Source organism: Amblyomma americanum, chromosome 7, assembly GCF_052857255.1.
Source record: "Amblyomma americanum isolate KBUSLIRL-KWMA chromosome 7, ASM5285725v1, whole genome shotgun sequence".
Lineage (NCBI taxonomy): Eukaryota > Metazoa > Arthropoda > Arachnida > Ixodida > Ixodidae > Amblyomma > Amblyomma americanum.
The window spans coordinates 147,780,585-147,807,276 of record NC_135503.1 but is presented as its reverse complement, the minus strand read 5'-3'; positions in this window follow the sequence as shown (position 1 = coordinate 147,807,276).

The window sequence follows — 26,692 nt, the reverse complement described above, 5'->3', positions numbered from 1 at the left end:
CGTGGCCGTATTGTACTTTGGAGGGATATCCCATCGCCCGATCTAGCACTGCTCTCGAAGTAAAATAGGAATTCGACGTGGCGGTCTTGCACTTTGAAGGGATATCCCACCGCGCGATCTAGCAATGCTCTCGAAGCAAAATAGGACGTCAACGTGGCGGTCTTGTACTATGGACTGATATCCCAACGCTCGATCTCGCACTGCTTTTGATGTAAAATAGGACATCAACAGGGCGGTGTTGTCCTTTGGAGAAATATCACATCGCCCGATCTAGCACTGCACTCGAAGGAATGCAGGACGTGAACGTGGCGGTCTTTTACTTTGGAGGGATATTTCGTCGCCTGATCTAGCACTGCTTTCAAAGTAAAACAGGACGTCACGTGGTGGTCTTGTACTTTGGAGAGATATCCCATCGCCGATCTAGCACTGCTCTCGAAGTAAAATAGGACGTCAACGTGCTGGTCTTGGATTTTGGAGAGATATTCCATCGACCGATCTAGCACTGCTCTCGAAGTACAATATGACGTCAACGTGGCGGTTTTGCACTTTGGAGGGATATCCCATCGCCCGATCTAGCACTGCTCTCGAAGTAAATTATGAGGTCAACGTGGCGGTCTTGCACTTTGGAGAGATATCCCATCGCCCGATCTAGCACTGCTCTCGAAGTAAAATAGGACGTTAACGTGCTGGTCTTGCACTTTGGAGAGATATCCCATCGCGCGATCTAGCACTGCTCTCAAAGTTAAACAGGACGTCAACGTGGCGGTCTTGTCCTCTGGAGAAATATCGCATCGCCTGATCTAGCACTGCTCTCGAAGTAAAATAGGACGTCAACGTGGCGGTCTTGAACTTTGGAGGAATATCCCATCGCCCGATCTAGAACTGCTCTCGAAGTAAAATAGGATGTAAACGTGGCGGTCTTGTACTACGGACTGATATCCCAACGCTCGATCTCGCACTGCTTTTGAAGTCAAATAGGACATCAACAGGGCAGTGTTTTCCTTTGGAGAAATATCACATCGCCCGATCTAGCACTGCTCTTCAAGTAAAACAGGACGTCAACGTGGTGATCTTGCACTTTGGAGGGATATCCCATCGCCAGATCTAGCACTGCACTCGAAGGAAAACAGGACGTGAACGTGGCGGTCTTGTACTTTGGAGGGATATTTCGTCGCCCGATCTAGCACTGCTTTCAAAGTAAAACAGGGCATCACGTGGTGGTCTTGTACTTTGGAGAGATATCCCATCGCCCGATCTAGCACTGCTCTCGAAGTAAAATAGGACGTCAACGTGCTGGTCTTGTATTTTGGAGAGATATTCCATCGACCGATCTAGCACTGCTCTCGAAGTACAATATGACGTCAACGTGGCGGTTTTGCACTTTGGAGGGATATCCCATCGCCCGATCTAGCACTGCTCTCGAAGTAAATTATGAGGTCAACGTGGCGGTCTTGCACTTTGGAGAGATATCCCATCGCCCGATCTAGCACTGCTCTCGAAGTAAAATAGGACGTGAACGTGGTGATCTTGCACTTCGGAGGGATATCCCATTGCCCGATCTCGCACTGCTCTCGAAGTAAAATAGGGCGTCAACGTGGCGCTCTTGCACATTGGAGGGATATCCCATCGCCCGATTTAGCACTGCTCTCGAAGTAAAATAGGACGTCGACGTGGCCGTATTGTACTTTGGAGGGATATCCCATCGCCCGATCTAGCACTGCTCTCGAAGTAAAATAGGAATTCGACGTGGCGGTCTTGCACTTTGAAGGGATATCCCACCGCGCGATCTAGCAATGCTCTCGAAGCAAAATAGGACGTCAACGTGGCGGTCTTGTACTATGGACTGATATCCCAACGCTCGATCTCGCACTGCTTTTGAAGTAAAGTAGGACATCAACAGGGCGGTGTTGTCCTTTGGAGAAATATCACATCGCCCGATCTAGCACTGCACTCGAAGGAATACAGGACGTGAACGTGGCGGTCTTTTACTTTGGAGGGATATTTCGTCGCCTGATCTAGCACTGCTTTCAAAGTAAAACAGGACGTCACGTGGTGGTCTTGTACTTTGGAGAGATATCCCATCGCCGATCTAGCACTGCTCTCGAAGTAAAATAGGACGTCAACGGGCTGGTCTTGGATTTTGGAGAGATATTCCATCGACCGATCTAGCACTGCTCTCGAAGTACAATATGACGTCAACGTGGCGGTTTTGCACTTTGGAGGGATATCCCATCGCCCGATCTAGCACTGCTCTCGAAGTAAATTATGAGGTCAACGTGGCGGTCTTGCACTTTGGAGAGATATCCCATCGCCCGATCTAGCACTGCTCTCGAAGTAAAATAGGACGTTAACGTGCTGGTCTTGCACTTTGGAGAGATATCCCATCGCGCGATCTAGCACTGCTCTCAAAGTTAAACAGGACGTAAACGTGGCGGTCTTGTCCTCTGGAGAAATATCGCATCGCCTGATCTAGCACTGCTCTCGAAGTAAAATAGGACGTCAACGTGGCGGTCTTGAACTTTGGAGGAATATCCCATCGCCCGATCTAGCACTGCTCTCGAAGTAAAATAGGATGTAAACGTGGCGGTCTTGTACTACGGACTGATATCCCAACGCTCGATCTCGCACTGCTTTTGAAGTCAAATAGGACATCAACAGGGCAGTGTTTTCCTTTGGAGAAATATCACATCGCCCGATCTAGCACTGCTCTTCAAGTAAAACAGGACGTCAACGTGGTGATCTTGCACTTTGGAGGGATATCCCATCGCCAGATCTAGCACTGCACTCGAAGGAAAACAGGACGTGAACGTGGCGGTCTTGTACTTTGGAGGGATATTTCGTCGCCCGATCTAGCACTGCTTTCAAAGTAAAACAGGGCATCACGTGGTGGTCTTGTACTTTGGAGAGATATCCCATCGCCCGATCTAGCACTGCTCTCAAAGTAAAATAGGACGTCAACGTGGCGGTCTTGCACTTTGGAGAGATATCCCATTGCCCGATCTAGCACTGCTTTCGAAGTAAAATAGGACGTCAAAGTGCTGGTCGTGTATTTTGGAGATATCCCATCGCCCGATCTGGCACTGCTCTCGAAGTAAAATAGGACGTCAACGTGCTGGTCTTGTATTTTGGAGAGATATCACATCGCCCGACCTAGCACTGCTCTCAAAGTAAAATAGGACGTCAACGTGGCGGTCTTGCACATTGGAGGGATATCCCATATCCCGATCTATCACTGCTTTCGAATTAAAATAGGACGTCAACGTGCTGGTCTTGTATTTTGGAGAGATATCCCATCGCCCGATCTAGCACTGCTCTCGAAGTACAACAGGACGTCGACGTGGCGGTATTGAACTTTGGAGGGATATCCAATCGCCCGATCTAGCACTGCTCCCGAAGTCAAATAGGACGTCAACGTGCTGGTCGTGTATTTTCGAGATATATACCATCGCCCTATCTGGCACTGCTTTGGAAGTAAAATAGGACGTCAACATGCTGGTATTGTATTTTGGAGAGATATCACATCGCCGGATTAGCACTGCTCTTAAAGTAAAATAGGACGTCAACGTGGCGGTCTTGCAATTTGGAGAGATATTCCAATGCCCGATCGAGCACTGCTCTCGAAGTAAAATAGGACGTCAACGTGCTGGTCTTGTATTTTGGAGAGATATCCAATCGCCCGATCTAGCACTGCTCTCGAAGTAATATAGGACGTCGACGTGGCGGTCATGCACTTTGGAGGGATATCCCAACGCTCGATCTCGCTCTGCTTTTGAAGTAAAATAGGACATCAACAGGGCGGTGTTGTTCTTTGTAGAAATATCACATCGCCCCATCTAGCACTGCTCTTCAAGTAATACAGGACGTCAACGTGGCGATTTTGCACTTTGGAGGGATTTCCCATAGCCAGATCTAGCACTGCTCTCGAAGTAAAACAGGACGTGAACGTGGCGGTCTTGTACTATGGAGGGATATTTCGTCGCCCGATCTAGCACTGCTCTCAAAGTTAAACAGGACGTCAACGTGGTGGTCTTGTACTTTAGAGATATCCCATCGCCGATCTAGCACTGCTCCTGAAGTGAAATAGGAGGTCAACGTGCTGGTCTTTGATTTTGGAGAGATATTCCATCGGTCCGATCTAGCACTGCTCTCGAAGTAAAATAGGACGTCAACGTGGCAGTCTTGCACTTTGTAGGGATATCCCGTCGCCTGATCTAGCACTGCTCTCGAAGTCAACTAGGACGTCAACGTGCTGGTCGTGTATTTTGGAGAGATATCCCATCGCGCTATCTGGCACTGCTTTCGAAGTAAAATAGGACGTCAACGTGGCGGTCTTGTACTATGGACTGATATCCCAACGCTCGATCTCGCATTGCTTTTGAAGGAAAATAGGACGTCAACATGGCGGTCTTGTCCCTTGGAGAAGTATCACATCGCCCGATCTAGCACTGCTCTCCAAGTAAAATAGGGCGTCAACGTGGCGATCTTGCACTTTGGAGGGATATCCCATCGCCCGATCTAGCACAGCTCTCGAAATAAAAGAGGACGTGAACGTTGCGGCCTTGTACTTTGGAGGGATATTTCGTCGCCCGATATAGCACTGCTCTCAAAGTAAAACAGGACGTCAACGTGGTGGTCTTGTACTTTGGAGAGATATCCCATCGCCGATCTAGCACTGCTCTCGAAGTGAAATAGGACGTCAACGTGGCGGTCTTGAACTTTGGAGGAATATCCCATCGACCGATCTAGCACTGCTCTCGAATTAAAATAGGATGTAAACGTGGCGGTCTCGTACTATGGACTGATATCCCAACGCTCGATCTCGCACTGCTTTTGAAGTAAAATAGGACATCAACAGGGCGGTGTTGTCCTTTGGAGAAATATCACAGCGCCGATCTAGCACTGCTCTCGAAATAAAATAGGACGTTAACGTGCTGGTCTTGCACTTTGGAGAGATATCCTATCGCCCGATCTAGCACTGCTCTCGAAGTAATATAGGACGTCGACGTGGCGGTCTTGCACTTTGGAGGGATATCCCATCGGCCGATCTAGCAATGCTCTCGAAGTAAATTAGGACGTCGACGTTGCGGTCTTGCACTTTGAACGGATATTCCATCTCCCGATCTAGCCTGCTCTCGAAGTAAAATAGGACGTAAACGTGGCGGTCTTGCACTTTGGAGAGATATCCCATTGCCCGATCTAGCACTGCTCTCGAAGTAAACTGGGACGTCAACGTGCTGGTCGTGTATTATGGAGATATCCCGTCGCCCGATCTGGCACTGCTCTCGAAGTAAAATAGGACGTCAACGTGCTGGTCTTGTATTTTTGGAGATATATCCCATCGCCCGATCTAGCACTGCTCTCAAAGTAAAATAGGACGTCAACGTGGCTGTCTTGCACTTTGGAGGGATATCCCATATCCCGATCTATCACTGCTCTCGAATTAAAATAGGACGTCAACGTGCTGGTCTTGTATTTTGGAGAGATTACCCACCGCCCGATCTAGCACTGCTCTCGAAGTACAATAGGACGTCAAAGTGGCGGTCTTGCACTTTGGAGGGATATCCCATCGCCTGATCTAGCACTGCTCTAGAAGTAAAATGGAACGTTAACGTGCTGGTCTTGTATTTTGGAGAGATATCCCATCGCCCCATCTAGCACTGCTCTCGAAGTACAATAGGACGTCAACGTAGCGGTCTTGCACTTTGTAGGTATATCCCATCGCCCGATCTAGCACTGCTCTTGAAGTATAATAGGACATCAACGTGGCGGTCTTGCACTTTGGAGGGATATCCCATCGCCCGATCTAGCACTGCTCTCGAAGTACAATAGGACGTCAAAGTGGCGGTCTTGCACTTTGGAGGGATATCCCATCGCCTGATCTAGCACTGCTCTAGAAGTAAAATAGAACGTCAACGTGCTGGTCTTGCACTTTGGAGACATATCTCATCGCCCGATCTAGCACTGCTCTCGAAGTAAAATAGGACGTCAACGTGGCGGTCTTGCACTTTGGAGGGATATCCCATCGCCCGATCTAGCACTGCTCTCGAAGTGAAATAGGATGTAAACGTGGCGGTCTTGTACTACGGACTGATATCCCAACGCTCGATCTCGCACTGCTTTTGAAGTCAAATAGGACATCAACAGGGCAGTGTTTTCCTTTGGAGAAATATCACATCGCCCGATCTAGCACTGCTCTCCAAGTAAAACAGGACGTCAACGTGGTGATCTTGCACTTTGGAGGGATATCCCATCGCCAGATCTAGCACTGCACTCGAAGGAAAACAGGACGTGAAAGTGGCGGTCTTGTACTTTGGAGGGATATTTCGTCGCCCGATCTAGCACTGCTTTCAAAGTAAAACAGGGCGTCACGTGGTGGTCTTGTACTTTGGAGAGATATCCCATCGCCCGATCTAGCACTGCTCTCAAAGTAAAATAGGACGTCAACGTGGCGGTCTTGCACTTTGGAGAGATATCCCATTGCCCGATCTAGCACTGCCCTCGAAGTAAAATAGGACGTCAACGTGCTGGTCTTGTATTTTGGAGAGATTACCCACCGCCCGATCTAGCACTGCTCTCGAAGTACAATAGGACGTAAACGTGGCGGTCTTGCACTTTGGAGGGATATCCCATCGCCCGATCTAGCACTGCTCTGGAAGTAAAATAGGATAAAATAGGACGTAATAGGACGTGAACGTGGGGGTCTTGCACTTTGGAGGGATATCCCATAGCCTGACCTAGCACCGCTCTCGAAGTAAAATAGAACGTTAACTTGCTGGTCTTGTATTTTGGAGAGATATCCCATCGCCCGATCTAGCACTGCTCTCGAAGTACAATAGGACGTGAACGTGGCGGTCTTGCACTTTCTAGGGATATCAAATCGCCCGATCTAGCACTGCTCTTGAAGTAAAACAGGACATCAACGTGGCGGTCTTGAACTTTGGAGGGATATCCCATCGCACGATCTGGCACTGCTCTCGAAGTAAAATAGGATGTGAACGTGATGGTCTTGTACTATGGACTGATATCCCAACGCTCGATCTCGCACTGCTTTTGAAGTAAAATAGGACGTCAACATGGCGGTCTTGCCCTTTGGAGAAATATCACATCGCCCGATCTAGAACTGCTCTCCAAGTAAAATAGGGCGTCAACGTGGCGATCTTGCACTTTGGAGGGATATCCCATCGCCCGATCTAGCACTGCTCTCTAAGTAAAATAGGACGTCAACGTGGCGGTCTCGCGCTTTGCAGGGATATCCCATCGACCGATCTAGCACTGCTCTCGAAGTCAAATTGGACGTCAACGTGCTGGTAGTGTATTTTGGAGACATATCCCATCGCCCGGTCTGGCACTGCTCTCAAAGTAAAATAGGACGTCAACGTGGCGGTCTTGCACTTTGGAGAGATATCCCATTGCCCGATCTAGCACTGTTCTCGAAGTAAAATAGGACGTCAACGTGCTCGTCGTGTATTTTGGAGATATCCCATCGCCCAATCTGGCACTGCTCTCGAAGTAAAATAGGACGTCAACGTGCTGGTCTTGTATTTTGGAGAGATATCCCATCGCCCGATCTAGCACTGCTCTCAAAGTAAAATAGGACGTCAACGTGGCGGTCTTGCACTTTGGAGAGATATCCCATATCCCGATCTATCACTGCTCTCGAATTAGAATAGAACGTCAACGTGCTGGTCTTGTATTTTGGAGAGATATCCCATCGCCCGATCTAGCACTGCTCTCAAAGTAAAATAGGACGTCAACGTGGCGGTCTTGAACTTTGGAGGAATATCCCATCGACCGATCTAGCACTGCTCTCGAATTAAAATAGGATGTAAACGTGGCGGTCTCGTACTATGGACTGATATCCCAACGCTCGATCTCGCACTGCTTTTGAAGTAAAATAGGACATCAACAGGGCGGTGTTGTCCTTTGGAGAAATATCACAGCGCCGATCTAGCACTGCTCTCGAAATAAAATAGGACGTTAACGTGCTGGTCTTGCACTTTGGAGAGATATCCTATCGCCCGATCTAGCACTGCTCTCGAAGTAATATAGGACGTCGACGTGGCGGTCTTGCACTTTGGAGGGATATCCCATCGGCCGATCTAGCAATGCTCTCGAAGTAAATTAGGACGTCGACGTTGCGGTCTTGCACTTTGAACGGATATTCCATCTCCCGATCTAGCCTGCTCTCGAAGTAAAATAGGACGTAAACGTGGCGGTCTTGCACTTTGGAGAGATATCCCATTGCCCGATCTAGCACTGCTCTCGAAGTAAACTAGGACGTCAACGTGCTGGTCGTGTATTATGGAGATATCGCGTCGCCCGATCTGGCACTGCTCTCGAAGTAAAATAGGACGTCAACGTGCTGGTCTTGTATTTTTGGAGATATATCCCATCGCCCGATCTAGCACTGCTCTCAAAGTAAAATAGGACGTCAACGTGGCTGTCTTGCACTTTGGAGGGATATCCCATATCCCGATCTATCACTGCTCTCGAATTAAAATAGGACGTCAACGTGCTGGTCTTGTATTTTGGAGAGATTACCCACCGCCCGATCTAGCACTGCTCTCGAAGTACAATAGGACGTCAAAGTGGCGGTCTTGCACTTTCGAGGGATATCCCATCGCCTGATCTAGCACTGCTCTAGAAGTAAAATAGAACGTTAACGTGCTGGTCTTGTATTTTGGAGAGATATCCCATCGCCCCATCTAGCACTGCTCTCGAAGTACAATAGGACGTCAACGTAGCGGTCTTGCACTTTGTAGGTATATCCCATCGCCCGATCTAGCACTGCTCTTGAAGTATAATAGGACATCAACGTGGCGGTCTTGCACTTTGGAGGGATATCCCATCGCCCGATCTAGCACTGCTCTCGAAGTACAATAGGACGTCAAAGTGGCGGTCTTGCACTTTGGAGGGATATCCCATCGCCTGATCTAGCACTGCTCTAGAAGTAAAATAGAACGTCAACGTGCTGGTCTTGCACTTTGGAGACATATCTCATCGCCCGATCTAGCACTGCTCTCGAAGTAAAATAGGACGTCAACGTGGCGGTCTTGCACTTTGGAGGGATATCCCATCGCCCGATCTAGCACTGCTCTCGAAGTGAAATAGGATGTAAACGTGGCGGTCTTGTACTACGGACTGATATCCCAACGCTCGATCTCGCACTGCTTTTGAAGTCAAATAGGACATCAACAGGGCAGTGTTTTCCTTTGGAGAAATATCACATCGCCCGATCTAGCACTGCTCTCCAAGTAAAACAGGACGTCAACGTGGTGATCTTGCACTTTGGAGGGATATCCCATCGCCAGATCTAGCACTGCACTCGAAGGAAAACAGGACGTGAAAGTGGCGGTCTTGTACTTTGGAGGGATATTTCGTCGCCCGATCTAGCACTGCTTTCAAAGTAAAACAGGGCGTCACGTGGTGGTCTTGTACTTTGGAGAGATATCCCATCGCCCGATCTAGCACTGCTCTCAAAGTAAAATAGGACGTCAACGTGGCGGTCTTGCACTTTGGAGAGATATCCCATTGCCCGATCTAGCACTGCCCTCGAAGTAAAATAGGACGTCAACGTGCTGGTCTTGTATTTTGGAGAGATTACCCACCGCCCGATCTAGCACTGCTCTCGAAGTACAATAGGACGTAAACGTGGCGGTCTTGCACTTTGGAGGGATATCCCATCGCCCGATCTAGCACTGCTCTGGAAGTAAAATAGGATAAAATAGGACGTAATAGGACGTGAACGTGGGGGTCTTGCACTTTGGAGGGATATCCCATAGCCTGACCTAGCACCGCTCTCGAAGTAAAATAGAACGTTAACTTGCTGGTCTTGTATTTTGGAGAGATATCCCATCGCCCGATCTAGCACTGCTCTCGAAGTACAATAGGACGTCAACGTGGCGGTCTTGCACTTTCTAGGGATATCAAATCGCCCGATCTAGCACTGCTCTTGAAGTAAAATAGGACATCAACGTGGCGGTCTTGAACTTTGGAGGGATATCCCATCGCACGATCTGGCACTGCTCTCGAAGTAAAATAGGATGTGAACGTGATGGTCTTGTACTATGGACTGATATCCCAACGCTCGATCTCGCACTGCTTTTGAAGTAAAATAGGACGTCAACATGGCGGTCTTGCCCTTTGGAGAAATATCACATCGCCCGATCTAGAACTGCTCTCCAAGTAAAATAGGGCGTCAACGTGGCGATCTTGCACTTTGGAGGGATATCCCATCGCCCGATCTAGCACTGCTCTCGAAGTCAAATTGGACGTCAACGTGCTGGTAGTGTATTTTGGAGACATATCCCATCGCCCGATCTGGCACTGCTCTCGAAGTAAAATAGGACGTCAACGTGCTGGTCTTGTATTTTGGAGAGATATCAAATCGACCGATCTAGCACTGCTCTCAAAGTAAAATAGGACGTCAACGTGGCGGTCTTGCACTTTGGAGAGATATCCCATTGCCCGATCTAGCACTGTTCTCGAAGTAAAATAGGACGTCAACGTGCTCGTCGTGTATTTTGGAGATATCCCATCGCCCAATCTGGCACTGCTCTCGAAGTAAAATAGGACGTCAACGTGCTGGTCTTGTATTTTGGAGAGATATCCCATCGCCCGATCTAGCACTGCTCTCAAAGTAAAATAGGACGTCAACGTGGCGGTCTTGCACTTTGGAGAGATATCCCATATCCCGATCTATCACTGCTCTCGAATTAGAATAGAACGTCAACGTGCTGGTCTTGTATTTTGGAGAGATTACCCACCGCCCGATCTAGCACTGCTCTCGAAGTACAATAGGACGTCAACGTGGCGGTCTTGCACTTTGGAGGGATATCCCATCGCCCGATCTAGCACTGCTCTCGAAGTCAAATAGGACGTCAACGTGCTGGTCGTGTATTTTGGAGAGATATCCCATCGCCCGATCCGGCAGTGCTCTCGAAGTAAAATAGGACGTCAACGTGCTGGTCTTGCACTTTGGAGGGAAATTCCATCGCCCGATTTAGCACTGCTCTCGAAGTAAAATAGGACTTCGACGTGGCGGTCTTGCACTTTGGAGGGATATACCATCGCGCGATCTAGCACTGCTCTCGAAGTAAAATAGGAATTCGACGTGGCGGTCTTGCACTTTGGAGGGATATCCCATCGCGCGATCTAGCAATGCTCTCGAAGGAAAATAGGACGTCAACGTGGCTGTCTTGCACATTGGGGGGATATCCCATCGCCCGATCTAGCACTGCTCTCGAAGTAAAATAGCACGTCAACGTGCTGGTCTTGCACTTTGGAGAGATATCCCATCGTCCGATCTGGCACTGCTCTCGAAGTAAAACAGGACATCAACGTGCTGGTCTTGCACTTTGGAGAAATATCACATCGCCCGATCTAGCACTGCTCTCGAAGTAAAATAGGACGTCAACGTGGCGGTCTTGAACTTTGGAGGAATATCCCATCGACCGATCTAGCACTGCACTCGAAGGAAAACAGGATGTGAATGTGGCGGTCTTGTACTTTGGAGGGATATTTCGTCGCCCGATCTAGCACTGCTTTCAAAGTAAAACAGGACGTCACGTGGTGGTCTTGTACTTTGGAGAGATATCCCATCGCCGATCTAGCACTGCTCTCGAAGTAAAATAGGACGTCAACGTGCTGGTCTTGGATTTTGGAGAGATATTCCATCGCCCGATCTTGCACTGCTCTCGAAGTACAATAGGACGTCAACGTGGCGTTCTTGCACTTTGGAGGGATATCCCATCGCCCGATCTAGCACTGCTCTCGAAGTAAAATAGGAGGTCAACGTGGCGGTCTTGCTCTTTGGAGGAATATCCCATCGCCCGATCTAGCCCTGCTCTCGAAGTAAAATAGGACGTTAACGTGCTGGTCTTGCACTTTGGAAAGATATCCCATCGCACGATCAGGCACCGCTCTCGAAGTAAAACAGGACGTCAACGTGCTCCTCTTCAACTTTGGAGAGATTTCCTATCCCCCGATCTAGCACTGCTGTCGAAGTAATATAGGACGTCGAGGTGGCGGTCTTGCACATTGGAGGGATATCCCATCGCCCGATCTAGCACTGCTCTCGAAGTAAAATAGGACGTCAACGTGCTGGTCGTGTATTTTGGAGACATACCCCTTCGCCCGATCTGGCACTGCTCTCGAAGTAAAATAGGACGTCAACGTGCTGGTGTTGTATTTTGGAGAGATATCACATCGCCGGATTAGCGCTGCTCTCAAAGTCAAATTGGACGTCAACGTGCTGGTCGTGTATTTTGGAGACATCCTATCGCCCGATCTTGCACTGCTCTCGAAGTAAAATAGGACGTCAACGTGCTGGTCTTGTATTTTGGAGAGATATCCCATCGCCCGATCTAGCACTGCTCTTAAAGTAAAATAGGACGTCAACGTGGCGGTTTTGCACTTTGGAGAGATATTCCATTGCCCGATCTAGCACTGCTCTCGAAGTAAAATAGGACGTCAACTTGCTGGTCGTGTATTTTGGAGATATCCCATCGCCCGATCTGGCACTGCTCTCGAAGTAAAATAGGACGTCAACGTGCTGGTCTTGTATTTTGGAGAGATATCCCATCGCCCGATCTAGCACTGCTCTCAAAGTAAAATAGGACGTCAACGTGGCGGTCTTGCACTTTGGAGGGATATCCCATATCCCGATCTATCACTGCTCTCGAATTAAAATAGGACGTCAACGTGCTGGTCTTGTATTTTTGAGAGATTACCCACCGCCCGATCTAGAACTGCTCTCGAAGTTCAATAGGACGTCAACGTGGCGGTCTTGCACTTTAGAGGGATATCCCACGCCCGATCTAGCACTGCTCTGGAAGTAAAATAGGATAAAATAGGACGTAATAGGACGTCAACGTGGACGTCTTGCACTTTGGAGGGATATCCCATTGCCTGATCTAGCACTGCTCTCGAAGTAAAATAGAACGTTAACTTGCTGGTCTTGTATTTTGGAGAGATATCCCATCGCCCGATCTAGCACTGCTCTCGAAGTACAATAGCACGTCAACGTGGCGGTCTTGCACTTTGTAGGGATATCCCATCGCCCGATCTAGCACTGCTCTTGAAGTAAAATAGGACATCAACGTGGTGGTCTTGCACTTTAGAGGGATATCCCATCGCCCGATCTAGCACTGCTCTCGAAGTCAAATAGGACGTCAACGTGCAGGTCGTGTATTTTGGAGAGATATCCCATCGCCCGATCCGACACTGCTCTCGAAGTAAAATAGGACGTCATCGTGCTGGTCTTGCACTTTGCAGATATGACCCATCGCACGATCTAGCGCTGCTCTCGAAGTAAAATAGGACGTCGTCGTGGCGCTCTTGCACTTTGGAGGGAAATTCCATCGCCCGATTTAGCACTGCTCTCGATGTAAAATAGGACTTCGACGTGGCAGTCTTGCACTTTGGAGGGATATCCGAACGCGCGATCTAGCACTGCTCTCGAAGTAAAATAGGACGTCGACGTGGCCGTATTGCACTTTGGAGGGATATCCCATCGCCCGATCTAGCACTGCTCTCGAAGTAAAATAGGACGTCAACGTGCTGGTCTTGTATTTTGGAGAGATATCACATCGCCGGATTAGCGCTGCTCTCAAAGTCAAATTGGACGTCAACGTGCTGGTCGTGTATTTTGGAGACATATCCTATCGCCCGATCTTGCACTGCTCTCGAAGTAAAATAGGACGTCAACGTGCTGGTCTTGTATTTTGGAGAGATATCCCATCGCCCGATCTAGCACTGCTCTTAAAGTAAAATAGGACGTCAACGTGGCGGTTTTGCACTTTGGAGAGATATTCCATTGCCCGATCTAGCACTGCTCTCGAAGTAAAATAGGACGTCAACTTGCTGGTCGTGTATTTTGGAGATATCCCATCGCCCGATCTGGCACTGCTCTCGAAGTAAAATAGGACGTCAACGTGCTGGTCTTGTATTTTGGAGAGATATCCCATCGCCCGATCTAGCACTGCTCTCAAAGTAAAATAGGACGTCAACGTGGCGGTCTTGCACTTTGGAGGGATATCCCATATCCCGATCTATCACTGCTCTCGAATTAAAATAGGACGTCAACGTGCTGGTCTTGTATTTTTGAGAGATTACCCACCGCCCGATCTAGAACTGCTCTCGAAGTTCAATAGGACGTCAACGTGGCGGTCTTGCACTTTAGAGGGATATCCCATCGCCCGATCTAGCACTGCTCTGGAAGTAAAATAGGATAAAATAGGACGTAATAGGACGTCAACGTGGACGTCTTGCACTTTGGAGGGATATCCCATTGCCTGATCTAGCACTGCTCTCGAAGTAAAATAGAACGTTAACTTGCTGGTCTTGTATTTTGGAGAGATATCCCATCGCCCGATCTAGCACTGCTCTCGAAGTACAATAGCACGTCAACGTGGCGGTCTTGCACTTTGTAGGGATATCCCATCGCCCGATCTAGCACAGCTCTTGAAGTAAAATAGGACATCAACGTGGTGGTCTTGCACTTTAGAGGGATATCTCATCGCCCGATCTAGCACTGCTCTCGAAGTCAAATAGGACGTCAACGTGCAGGTCGTGTATTTTGGAGAGATATCCCATCGCCCGATCCGACACTGCTCTCGAAGTAAAATAGGACGTCATCGTGCTGGTCTTGCACTTTGCAGATATGACCCATCGCACGATCTAGCGCTGCTCTCGAAGTAAAATAGGACGTCGTCGTGGCGCTCTTGCACTTTGGAGGGAAATTCCATCGCCCGATTTAGCACTGCTCTCGATGTAAAATAGGACTTCGACGTGGCAGTCTTGCACTTTGGAGGGATATCCGAACGCGCGATCTAGCACTGCTCTCGAAGTAAAATAGGACGTCGACGTGGCCGTATTGCACTTTGGAGGGATATCCCATCGCCCGATCTAGCACTGCTCTCGAAGTAAAATAGGACGTCAACGTGCTGGTCTTGTATTTTGGAGAGATATCACATCGCCGGATTAGCGCTGCTCTCAAAGTCAAATTGGACGTCAACGTGCTGGTCGTGTATTTTGGAGACATATCCTATCGCCCGATCTTGCACTGCTCTCGAAGTAAAATAGGACGTCAACGTGCTGGTCTTGTATTTTGGAGAGATATCCCATCGCCCGATCTAGCACTGCTCTTAAAGTAAAATAGGACGTCAACGTGGCGGTTTTGCACTTTGGAGAGATATTCCATTGCCCGATCTAGCACTGCTCTCGAAGTAAAATAGGACGTCAACTTGCTGGTCGTGTATTTTGGAGATATCCCATCGCCCGATCTGGCACTACTCTCGAAGTAAAATAGGACGTCAACGTGCTGGTCTTGTATTTTGGAGAGATATCCCATCGCCCGATCTAGCACTGCTCTCAAAGTAAAATAGGACGTCAACGTGGCGGTCTTGCACTTTGGAGGGATATCCCATATCCCGATCTATCACTGCTCTCGAATTAAAATAGGACGTCAACGTGCTGGTCTTGTATTTTTGAGAGATTACCCACCGCCCGATCTAGAACTGCTCTCGAAGTTCAATAGGACGTCAACGTGGCGGTCTTGCACTTTGGAGGGATATCCCATCGCCCGATCTAGCACTGCTCTGGAAGTAAAATAGGATAAAATAGGACGTAATAGGACGTCAACGTGGACGTCTTGCACTTTGGAGGGATATCCCATTGCCTGATCTAGCACTGCTCTCGAAGTAAAATAGAACGTTAACTTGCTGGTCTTGTATTTTGGAGAGATATCCCATCGCCCGATCTAGCACTGCTCTCGAAGTACAATAGCACGTCAACGTGGCGGTCTTGCACTTTGTAGGGATATCCCATCGCCCGATCTAGCACTGCTCTTGAAGTAAAATAGGACATCAACGTGGTGGTCTTGCACTTTAGAGGGATATCTCATCGCCCGATCTAGCACTGCTCTCGAAGTCAAATAGGACGTCAACGTGCAGGTCGTGTATTTTGGAGAGATATCCCATCGCCCGATCCGACACTGCTCTCGAAGTAAAATAGGACGTCATCGTGCTGGTCTTGCACTTTGCAGATATGACCCATCGCACGATCTAGCGCTGCTCTCGAAGTAAAATAGGACGTCGTCGTGGCGCTCTTGCACTTTGGAGGGAAATTCCATCGCCCGATTTAGCACTGCTCTCGATGTAAAATAGGACTTCGACGTGGCAGTCTTGCACTTTGGAGGGATATCCGAACGCGCGATCTAGCACTGCTCTCGAAGTAAAATAGGACGTCGACGTGGCCGTATTGCACTTTGGAGGGATATCCCATCGCCCGATCTAGCACTGCTCTCGAAGTAAAATAGGAATTCGACGTGGCGGTCTTGCACTTTGGAGGGCTATCCCATCGTTCGATCTAGCAATGCTCTCGAAGCAAAATAGGACGTCAGCGTGGCTGTCTTGCACTTTGGGGGGATATCCCATCGCCCGATCTGGCACTGCTATCGAAGTATAACAGGACGTCAACGTGCTGGTCTTGCACTTTGGAGACATATCCCATCGCCCGATCTGGCACTGCTCTCGAAGTAAAATAGGATGTAAACGTGGCGGTCTTGTACTATGGACTGATATCCCAACGCTCGATCTCGCACTGCTTTTGAAGGAAAATAGGACGTCAACATGGCGGTCTTGTCCTTTGGAGAAATATCACATCGCCCGATCTAGCACTGCTCTCGAAGTAAAATAGGACGTCAACGTGGCGGTCTTGAACTTTGGAGGAATATCCCATCGCCCGATCTAGCACTGCTCTCGAAGTTAAATAGGATGTAAACGTGGCGGTCTTTTACTACGGACTGATATCCCAACGTTTTATCTCGCACTGCTTTTTAAGTAAAATAGGACATCAACAGGGCGGTGTTGTCCTTTGGAGAAATATCACATCGCCCGATCTAGCACTGCTTTCAAAGTAAAACAGGACGTCACGTGGTGGTCTTTTACTTTAGAGAGATATCCCATCGCCGATCTAGCACTGCTCTCGAAGTAAAATAGGACGTCAACGTGGCGGTCTTGCACTTTGGAGGGATATCCCATATCCCGATCTATCACTGCTCTCGAAGTAAAATAGGACGTCAACTTGCTGGTCGTGTATTTTGGAGATATCCCATCGCCCGATCTGGCACTGCTCTCGAAGTAAAATAGGACGTCAACGTGCTGGTCTAGTATTTTGGAGAGATATTCTATTGCCCGATCTAGCACTGCTCTCGAAGTAAAACAAGAAGTCAACTTGCTGGTCGTGTATTTTGGAGATATCCCATCGCCCGATCTGGCACTGCTCTCGAAGTAAAATAGGACGTCAACGTGCTGGTCTTCTATTTTGGAGATATCCCATCGCCCGATCTAGCACTGCTCTCAAAGTAAAATAGGACGTCAACGTGGCGGTCTTGCACTTTGGAGGGATATCCCATATCCCGATCTATCACTGCTCTCGAATTAAAATAGGACGTCAACGTGCTGGTCTTGTATTTTTGAGAGATTACCCACCGCCCGATCTAGAACTGCTCTCGAAGTTCAATAGGACGTCAACGTGGCGGTCTTGCACTTTAGAGGGATATCCCATCGCCCGATCTAGCACTGCTCTGGAAGTAAAATAGGATAAAATAGGACGTAATAGGACGTCAACGTGGACGTCTTGCACTTTGGAGGGATATCCCATTGCCTGATCTAGCACTGCTCTCGAAGTAAAATAGAACGTTAACTTGCTGGTCTTGTATTTTGGAGAGATATCCCATCGCCCGATCTAGCACTGCTCTCGAAGTACAATAGCACGTCAACGTGGCGGTCTTGCACTTTGTAGGGATATCCCATCGCCCGATCTAGCACTGCTCTTGAAGTAAAATAGGACATCAACGTGGTGGTCTTGCACTTTAGAGGGATATCTCATCGCCCGATCTAGCACTGCTCTCGAAGTCAAATAGGACGTCAACGTGCAGGTCGTGTATTTTGGAGAGATATCCCATCGCCCGATCCGACACTGCTCTCGAAGTAAAATAGGACGTCATCGTGCTGGTCTTGCACTTTGCAGATATGACCCATCGCACGATCTAGCGCTGCTCTCGAAGTAAAATAGGACGTCGTCGTGGCGCTCTTGCACTTTGGAGGGAAATTCCATCGCCCGATTTAGCACTGCTCTCGATGTAAAATAGGACTTCGACGTGGCAGTCTTGCACTTTGGAGGGATATCCGAACGCGCGATCTAGCACTGCTCTCGAAGTAAAATAGGACGTCGACGTGGCCGTATTGCACTTTGGAGGGATATCCCATCGCCCGATCTAGCACTGCTCTCGAAGTAAAATAGGAATTCGACGTGGCGGTCTTGCACTTTGGAGGGCTATCCCATCGTTCGATCTAGCAATGCTCTCGAAGCAAAATAGGACGTCAGCGTGGCTGTCTTGCACTTTGGGGGGATATCCCATCGCCCGATCTGGCACTGCTATCGAAGTATAACAGGACGTCAACGTGCTGGTCTTGCACTTTGGAGACATATCCCATCGCCCGATCTGGCACTGCTCTCGAAGTAAAATAGGATGTAAACGTGGCGGTCTTGTACTATGGACTGATATCCCAACGCTCGATCTCGCACTGCTTTTGAAGGAAAATAGGACGTCAACATGGCGGTCTTGTCCTTTGGAGAAATATCACATCGCCCGATCTAGCACTGCTCTCGAAGTAAAATAGGACGTCAACGTGGCGGTCTTGAACTTTGGAGGAATATCCCATCGCCCGATCTAGCACTGCTCTCGAAGTTAAATAGGATGTAAACGTGGCGGTCTTTTACTACGGACTGATATCCCAACGTTTTATCTCGCACTGCTTTTTAAGTAAAATAGGACATCAACAGGGCGGTGTTGTCCTTTGGAGAAATATCACATCGCCCGATCTAGCACTGCTTTCAAAGTAAAACAGGACGTCACGTGGTGGTCTTTTACTTTAGAGAGATATCCCATCGCCGATCTAGCACTGCTCTCGAAGTAAAATAGGACGTCAACGTGGCGGTCTTGCACTTTGGAGGGATATCCCATATCCCGATCTATCACTGCTCTCGAAGTAAAATAGGACGTCAACTTGCTGGTCATGTATTTTGGAGATATCCCATCGCCCGATCTGGCACTGCTCTCGAAGTAAAATAGGACGTCAACGTGCTGGTCTAGTATTTTGGAGAGATATTCCATTGCCCGATCTAGCACTGCTCTCGAAGTAAAATAGGACGTCAACGTGCTGGTCTTGTATTTTGGAGAGATATCCCATCGCCCGATCTAGCACTGCTCTTAAAGTAAAATAGGACGTCAACGTGGCGGTTTTGCACTTTGGAGAGATATTCCATTGCCCGATCTAGCACTGCTCTCGAAGTAAAATAGGACGTCAACTTGCTGGTCGTGTATTTTGGAGATATCCCATCGCCCGATCTGGCACTACTCTCGAAGTAAAATAGGACGTCAACGTGCTGGTCTTGTATTTTGGAGAGATATCCCATCGCCCGATCTAGCACTGCTCTCAAAGTAAAATAGGACGTCAACGTGGCGGTCTTGCACTTTGGAGGGATATCCCATATCCCGATCTATCACTGCTCTCGAATTAAAATAGGACGTCAACGTGCTGGTCTTGTATTTTTGAGAGATTACCCACCGCCCGATCTAGAACTGCTCTCGAAGTTCAATAGGACGTCAACGTGGCGGTCTTGCACTTTAGAGGGATATCCCATCGCCCGATCTAGCACTGCTCTGGAAGTAAAATAGGATAAAATAGGACGTAATAGGACGTCAACGTGGACGTCTTGCACTTTGGAGGGATATCCCATTGCCTGATCTAGCACTGCTCTCGAAGTAAAATAGAACGTTAACTTGCTGGTCTTGTATTTTGGAGAGATATCCCATCGCCCGATCTAGCACTGCTCTCGAAGTACAATAGCACGTCAACGTGGCGGTCTTGCACTTTGTAGGGATATCCCATCGCCCGATCTAGCACTGCTCTTGAAGTAAAATAGGACATCAACGTGGTGGTCTTGCACTTTAGAGGGATATCTCATCGCCCGATCTAGCACTGCTCTCGAAGTCAAATAGGACGTCAACGTGCAGGTCGTGTATTTTGGAGAGATATCCCATCGCCCGATCCGACACTGCTCTCGAAGTAAAATAGGACGTCATCGTGCTGGTCTTGCACTTTGCAGATATGACCCATCGCACGATCTAGCGCTGCTCTCGAAGTAAAATAGGACGTCGTCGTGGCGCTCTTGCACTTTGGAGGGAAATTCCATCGCCCGATTTAGCACTGCTCTCGATGTAAAATAGGACTTCGACGTGGCAGTCTTGCACTTTGGAGGGATATCCGAACGCGCGATCTAGCACTGCTCTCGAAGTAAAATAGGACGTCGACGTGGCCGTATTGCACTTTGGAGGGATATCCCATCGCCCGATCTAGCACTGCTCTCGAAGTAAAATAGGAATTCGACGTGGCGGTCTTGCACTTTGGAGGGCTATCCCATCGTTCGATCTAGCAATGCTCTCGAAGCAAAATAGGACGTCAGCGTGGCTGTCTTGCACTTTGGGGGGATATCCCATCGCCCGATCTGGCACTGCTATCGAAGTATAACAGGACGTCAACGTGCTGGTCTTGCACTTTGGAGACATATCCCATCGCCCGATCTGGCACTGCTCTCGAAGTAAAATAGGGTGTAAACGTGGCGGTCTTGTACTATGGACTGATATCCCAACGCTCGATCTCGCACTGCTTTTGAAGGAAAATAGGACGTCAACATGGCGGTCTTGTCCTTTGGAGAAATATCACATCGCCCGATCTAGCACTGCTCTCGAAGTAAAATAGGACGTCAACGTGGCGGTCTTGAACTTTGGAGGAATATCCCATCGCCCGATCTAGCACTGCTCTCGAAGTTAAATAGGATGTAAACGTGGCGGTCTTTTACTACGGACTGATATCCCAACGTTTTATCTCGCACTGCTTTTTAAGTAAAATAGGACATCAACAGGGCGGTGTTGTCCTTTGGAGAAATATCACATCGCCCGATCTAGCACTGCTTTCAAAGTAAAACAGGACGTCACGTGGTGGTCTTTTACTTTAGAGAGATATCCCATCGCCGATCTAGCACTGCTCTCGAAGTAAAATAGGACGTCAACGTGGCGGTCTTGCACTTTGGAGGGATATCCCATATCCCGATCTATCACTGCTCTCGAAGTAAAATAGGACGTCAACTTGCTGGTCGTGTATTTTGGAGATATCCCATCGCCCGATCTGGCACTGCTCTCGAAGTAAAATAGGACGTCAACGTGCTGGTCTAGTATTTTGGAGAGATATTCCATTGCCCGATCTAGCACTGCTCTCGAAGTAAAACAAGACGTCAACTTGCTGGTCGTGTATTTTGGAGATATCCCATCGCCCGATCTGGCACTGCTCTCGAAGTAAAATAGGACGTCAACGTGCTGGTCTTCTATTTTGGAGATATCCCATCGCCCGATCTAGCACTGCTCTCAAAGTAAAATAGGACGTCAACGTGGCGGTCTTGCACTTTGGAGGGATATCCCATATCCCGATCTATCACTGCTCTCGAATTAAAATAGGACGTCAACGTGCTGGTCTTGTATTTTTGAGAGATTACCCACCGCCCGATCTAGAACTGCTCTCGAAGTTCAATAGGACGTCAACGTGGCGGTCTTGCACTTTAGAGGGATATCCCATCGCCCGATCTAGCACTGCTCTGGAAGTAAAATAGGATAAAATAGGACGTAATAGGACGTCAACGTGGACGTCTTGCACTTTGGAGGGATATCCCATTGCCTGATCTAGCACTGCTCTCGAAGTAAAATAGAACGTTAACTTGCTGGTCTTGTATTTTGGAGAGATATCCCATCGCCCGATCTAGCACTGCTCTCGAAGTACAATAGCACGTCAACGTGGCGGTCTTGCACTTTGTAGGGATATCCCATCGCCCGATCTAGCACTGCTCTTGAAGTAAAATAGGACATCAACGTGGTGGTCTTGCACTTTAGAGGGATATCTCATCGCCCGATCTAGCACTGCTCTCGAAGTCAAATAGGACGTCAACGTGCAGGTCGTGTATTTTGGAGAGATATCCCATCGCCCGATCCGACACTGCTCTCGAAGTAAAATAGGACGTCATCGTGCTGGTCTTGCACTTTGCAGATATGACCCATCGCACGATCTAGCGCTGCTCTCGAAGTAAAATAGGACGTCGTCGTGGCGCTCTTGCACTTTGGAGGGAAATTCCATCGCCCGATTTAGCACTGCTCTCGATGTAAAATAGGACTTCGACGTGGCAGTCTTGCACTTTGGAGGGATATCCGAACGCGCGATCTAGCACTGCTCTCGAAGTAAAATAGGACGTCGACGTGGCCGTATTGCACTTTGGAGTGATATCCCATCGCCCGATCTAGCACTGCTCTCGAAGTAAAATAGGAATTCGACGTGGCGGTCTTGCACTTTGGAGGGCTATCCCATCGTTCGATCTAGCAATGCTCTCGAAGCAAAATAGGACGTCAGCGTGGCTGTCTTGCACTTTGGGGGGATATCCCATCGCCCGATCTGGCACTGCTATCGAAGTATAACAGGACGTCAACGTGCTGGTCTTGCACTTTGGAGACATATCCCATCGCCCGATCTGGCACTGCTCTCGAAGTAAAATAGGATGTAAACGTGGCGGTCTTGTACTATGGACTGATATCCCAACGCTCGATCTCGCACTGCTTTTGAAGGAAAATAGGACGTCAACATGGCGGTCTTGTCCTTTGGAGAAATATCACATCGCCCGATCTAGCACTGCTCTCGAAGTAAAATAGGACGTCAACGTGGCGGTCTTGAACTTTGGAGGAATATCCCATCGCCCGATCTAGCACTGCTCTCGAAGTTAAATAGGATGTAAACGTGGCGGTCTTTTACTACGGACTGATATCCCAACGTTTTATCTCGCACTGCTTTTTAAGTAAAATAGGACATCAACAGGGCGGTGTTGTCCTTTGGAGAAATATCACATCGCCCGATCTAGCACTGCTTTCAAAGTAAAACAGGACGTCACGTGGTGGTCTTTTACTTTAGAGAGATATCCCATCGCCGATCTAGCACTGCTCTCGAAGTAAAATAGGACGTCAACGTGGCGGTCTTGCACTTTGGAGGGATATCCCATATCCCGATCTATCACTGCTCTCGAAGTAAAATAGGACGTCAACTTGCTGGTCGTGTATTTTGGAGATATCCCATCGCCCGATCTGGCACTGCTCTCGAAGTAAAATAGGACGTCAACGTGCTGGTCTAGTATTTTGGAGAGATATTCCATTGCCCGATCTAGCACTGCTCTCGAAGTAAAACAAGACGTCAACTTGCTGGTCGTGTATTTTGGAGATATCCCATCGCCCGATCTGGCACTGCTCTCGAAGTAAAATAGGACGTCAACGTGCTGGTCTTCTATTTTGGAGATATCCCATCGCCCGATCTAGCACTGCTCTCAAAGTAAAATAGGACGTCAACGTGGCGGTCTTGCACTTTGGAGGGATATCCCATATCCCGATCTATCACTGCTCTCGAATTAAAATAGGACGTCAACGTGCTGGTCTTGTATTTTTGAGAGATTACCCACCGCCCGATCTAGAACTGCTCTCGAAGTTCAATAGGACGTCAACGTGGCGGTCTTGCACTTTAGAGGGATATCCCATCGCCCGATCTAGCACTGCTCTGGAAGTAAAATAGGATAAAATAGGACGTAATAGGACGTCAACGTGGACGTCTTGCACTTTGGAGGGATATCCCATTGCCTGATCTAGCACTGCTCTCGAAGTAAAATAGAACGTTAACTTGCTGGTCTTGTATTTTGGAGAGATATCCCATCGCCCGATCTAGCACTGCTCTCGAAGTACAATAGCACGTCAACGTGGCGGTCTTGCACTTTGTAGGGATATCCCATCGCCCGATCTAGCACTGCTCTTGAAGTAAAATAGGACATCAACGTGGTGGTCTTGCACTTTAGAGGGATATCCCATCGCCCGATGTAGCACTGCTCTCGAAGTCAAATAGGACGTCAACGTGCAGGTCGTGTATTTTGGAGAGATATCCCATCGCCCGATCCGACACTGCTCTCGAAGTAAAATAGGACGTCATCGTGCTGGTCTTGCACTTTGCAGATATGACCCATCGCACGATCTAGCGCTGCTCTCTAAGTAAAATAGGACGTCGTCGTGGCGCTATTGCACTTTGGAGGGAAATTCCATCGCCCGATTTAGCACTGCTCTCGATGTAAAATAGGACGTCGACGTGGCAGTCTTGCACTTTGGAGGGATATCCGAACGCGCGATCTAGCACTGCTCTCGAAGTAAAATAGGACGTCGACGTGGCCGTATTGCACTTTGGAGGGATATCCCATCGCCCGATCTAGCACTGCTCTCGAAGTAAAATAGGAATTCGACGTGGCGGTCTTGCACTTTGGAGGGCTATCCCATCGTTCGATCTAGCAATGCTCTCGAAGCAAAATAGGACGTCAGCGTGGCTGTCTTGCACTTTGGGGGGATATCCCATCGCCCGATCTGGCACTGCTATCGAAGTAAAACAGGACGTCAACGTGCTGGTCTTGCACTTTGGAGACATATCCCATCGCCCGATCTGGCACTGCTCTCGAAGTAAAATAGGATGTAAACGTGGCGGTCTTGTACTATGGACTGATATCCCAACGCTCGATCTCGCACTGCTTTTGAAGGAAAATAGGACGTCAACATGGCGGTCTTGTCCTTTGGAGAAATATCACATAGCCCGATCTAGCACTGCTCTCGAAGTAAAATAGGACGTCAACGTGGCGGTCTTGAACTTTGGAGGAATATCCCATCGCCCGATCTAGCACTGCTCTCGAAGTTAAATAGGATGTAAACGTGGCGGTCTTTTACTACGGACTGATATCCCAACGTTTTATCTCGCACTGCTTTTTAAGTAAAATAGGACATCAACAGGGCGGTGTTGTCCTTTGGAGAAATATCACATCGCCCGATCTAGCACTGCTTTCAAAGTAAAACAGGACGTCACGTGGTGGTCTTTTACTTTAGAGAGATATCCCATCGCCGATCTAGCACTGCTCTCGAAGTAAAATAGGACGTCAACGTGGCGGTCTTGCACTTTGGAGGGATATCCCATATCCCGATCTATCACTGCTCTCGAATTAAAATAGCACGTCAACGTGCTGGTCTTGTATTTTGGAGAGATATCCCATCGCCCGATTTAGCACTGCTCTCGTAGTAAAATAGGACTTCGACGTGGCGGTCTTGCACTTTGTAGGGATATCCCATCGCGCGATCTGGCACTGCTCTCGAAGTAAAATAGGACGTCAACTTGCTGGTCGTGTATTTTGGAGATATCCCATCGCCCGATCTGGCACTGCTCTCGAAGTAAAATAGGACGTCAACGTGCTGGTCTTGTATTTTGGAGATATCCCATCGCCCGATCTAGCACTGCTCTCAAAGTAAAATAGGACGTCAACGTGGCGGTCTTGCACTTTGGAGGGATATCCAATATCCCGATCTATCACTGCTCTCGAATTAAAATAGGACGTCAACGTGCTGGTCTTGTATTTTTGAGAGATTACCCACCGCCCGATCTAGAACTGCTCTCGAAGTTCAATAGGACGTCAACGTGGCGGTCTTGCACTTTAGAGGGATATCCCATCGCCCGATCTAGCACTGCTCTGGAAGTAAAATAGGATAAAATAGGACGTAATAGGACGTCAACGTGGACGTCTTGCACTTTGGAGGGATATCCCATTGCCTGATCTAGCACTGCTCTCGAAGTAAAATAGAACGTTAACTTGCTGGTCTTGTATTTTGGAGAGATATCCCATCGCCCGATCTAGCACTGCTCTCGAAGTACAATAGCACGTCAACGTGGCGGTCTTGCACTTTGTAGGGATATCCCATCGCCCGATCTAGCACTGCTCTTGAAGTAAAATAGGACATCAACGTGGTGGTCTTGCACTTTAGAGGGATATCCCATCGACCGATCTAGCACTGCTCTCGAAGTCAAATAGGACGTCAACGTGCAGGTCGTGTATTTTGGAGAGATATCCCATCGCCCGATCCGACACTGCTCTCGAAGTAAAATAGGACGTCATCGTGCTGGTCTTGCACTTTGCAGATATGACCCATCGCACGATCTAGCGCTGCTCTCGAAGTAAAATAGGACGTCGTCGTGGCGCTCTTGCACTTTGGAGGGAAATTCCATCGCCCGATTTAGCACTGCTCTCGATGTAAAATAGGACTTCGACGTGGCAGTCTTGCACTTTGGAGGGATATCCGAACGCGCGATCTAGCACTGCTCTCGAAGTAAAATAGGACGTCGACGTGGCCGTATTGCACTTTGGAGGGATATCCCATCGCCCGATCTAGCACTGCTCTCGAAGTAAAATAGGAATTCGACGTGGCGGTCTTGCACTTTGGAGGGCTATCCCATCGTTCGATCTAGCAATGCTCTCGAAGCAAAATAGGACGTCAGCGTGGCTGTCTTGCACTTTGGGGGGATATCCCATCGCCCGATCTGGCACTGCTATCGAAGTAAAACAGGACGTCAACGTGCTGGTCTTGCACTTTGGAGACATATCCCATCGCCCGATCTGGCACTGCTCTCGAAGTAAAATAGGATGTAAACGTGGCGGTCTTGTACTATGGACTGATATCCCAACGCTCGAT